Source organism: Eleutherodactylus coqui, chromosome 13 (genome assembly GCF_035609145.1).
Source record: "Eleutherodactylus coqui strain aEleCoq1 chromosome 13, aEleCoq1.hap1, whole genome shotgun sequence".
Taxonomy (NCBI): Eukaryota; Metazoa; Chordata; class Amphibia; order Anura; family Eleutherodactylidae; genus Eleutherodactylus; species Eleutherodactylus coqui.
Genome location: NC_089849.1, coordinates 77,481,721 through 77,484,220, shown reverse-complemented (window position 1 = coordinate 77,484,220; position 2,500 = coordinate 77,481,721).

Sequence of the window (2,500 nt, the reverse complement as noted above, 5' to 3'; positions counted from 1 at the left end):
TGATAGCAGCAGATGGCTGCAAATGCATTCCTACAGTTAGAAAGGAAGCAAACGCAAGTGAGTTCAACAGTATTACCGCACTACTGCTTTTTCAGATGTTCCTAGGCTATTGAAGGCTTTGAAGTGCAAGATCGTGGAGTGCGCCTAATGTCTACTTAGCTAGCACACCAGGGTAGCTTAATCTGTGCCAAAGCATCTTGGGAATATCATCAAAGGCCTTTTCTCATACAGTTTGTTCAGTTTCAGAAAAGGCCAAGAAGTCCATTTCTGAGCATCATCAAAAGCAACTTCTTCTGACCACTAAAATGTTCAGAAAGCAACTTGAGAGCTTTCAAAGTTGAAAACTGGCAGCAGTGGGATTCGAACCCACGCCTCCAAAGAGACTGGAGCCTTAATCCAGCGCCTTAGACCGCTCGGCCATGCTACCATGAAAAAGTGGATAATTTTGGATCAAAATGTCCAAGAGATTTCATAAAGAACATTTCTCCTGGCAAGAAGTCCTTTTCCAGTATTTGATTTAAAAAGAAGAATTGTTGCTGCATTCGAGCTGAATATTTAATGATGGCAGCAGAAGGCTGAAAATGCATTCCTCCAGTTAGAAAGGAAGCAAACGCAAGTGAGTTCAACAGTATTACCGCACTACTGCTTTTTCAGATGTTCCTAGGCTATTGAAGGCTTTGAAGTGCAAGATCGTGGAGTACGCCTAATGTCTACTTAGCTAGCGCATCAGGGTAGCTTAATCTGTGCCATAACATCTTGGGAATATTATCAAAAGCCTTTTCTCATACAGTTTGTTCAGTTTCAGAAAAGGCCAAGAAGTCCATTTCTGAGCATCATCAAAAGCAACTTCTTCTGACCACTAAAATGTTCAGAAAGCAACTTGAGAGCTTTCAAAGTTGAAAACTGGCAGCAGTGGGATTCGAACCCACGCCTCCAAAGAGACTGGAGCCTTAATCCAGCACCTTAGACCGCTCGGCCATGCTACCATGAAAAAGTGGATCATTTTGGATCAAAATGTCCAAGAGATTTCATAAAGAACATTTCTCCTGGCAAGAAGTCCTTTTCCAGTATTTGATTTAAAAAGAAGAATTATTGCTGCATTCGAGCTGAATATTTAATGATAGCAGCAGATGGCTGCAAATGCATTCCTACAGTTAGAAAGGAAGCAAACGCAAGTGAGTTCAACAGTATTACCGCACTACTGCTTTTTCAGATGTTCCTAGGCTATTGAAGGCTTTGAAGTGCAAGATCGTGGAGTGCGCCTAATGTCTACTTAGCTAGCACACCAGGGTAGCTTAATCTGTGCCAAAGCATCTTGGGAATATCATCAAAGGCCTTTTCTCATACAGTTTGTTCAGTTTCAGAAAAGGCCAAGAAGTCCATTTCTGAGCATCATCAAAAGCAACTTCTTCTGACCACTAAAATGTTCAGAAAGCAACTTGAGAGCTTTCAAAGTTGAAAACTGGCAGCAGTGGGATTCGAACCCACGCCTCCAAAGAGACTAGAGCCTTAATCCAGCGCCTTAGACCGCTCGGCCATGCTACCATGAAAAAGTGGATAATTTTGGATCAAAATGTCCAAGAGATTTCATAAAGAACATTTCTCCTGGCAAGAAGTCCTTTTCCAGTATTTGATTTAAAAAGAAGAATTGTTGCTGCATTCGAGCTGAATATTTAATGATGGCAGCAGAAGGCTGAAAATGCATTCCTCCAGTTAGAAAGGAAGCAAACGCAAGTGAGTTCAACAGTATTACCGCACTACTGCTTTTTCAGATGTTCCTAGGCTATTGAAGGCTTTGAAGTGCAAGATCGTGGAGTACGCCTAATGTCTACTTAGCTAGCGCATCAGGGTAGCTTAATCTGTGCCATAACATCTTGGGAATATTATCAAAAGCCTTTTCTCATACAGTTTGTTCAGTTTCAGAAAAGGCCAAGAAGTCCATTTCTGAGCATCATCAAAAGCAACTTCTTCTGACCACTAAAATGTTCAGAAAGCAACTTGAGAGCTTTCAAAGTTGAAAACTGGCAGCAGTGGGATTCGAACCCACGCCTCCAAAGAGACTGGAGCCTTAATCCAGCGCCTTAGACCGCTCGGCCATGCTACCATGAAAAAGTGGATCATTTTGGATCAAAATGTCCAAGAGATTTCATAAAGAACATTTCTCCTGGCAAGAAGTCCTTTTCCAGTATTTGATTTAAAAAGAAGAATTGTTGCTGCATTCGAGCTGAATATTTAATGATGGCAGCAGAAGGCTGAAAATGCATTCCTCCAGTTAGAAAGGAAGCAAACGCAAGTGAGTTCAACAGTATTACCGCACTACTGCTTTTTCAGATGTTCCTAGGCTATTGAAGGCTTTGAAGTGCAAGATCGTGGAGTACGCCTAATGTCTACTTAGCTAGCGCATCAGGGTAGCTTAATCTGTGCCATAACATCTTGGGAATATTATCAAAAGCCTTTTCTCATACAGTTTGTTCAGTTTCAGAAAAGGCCAAGAAGTCCA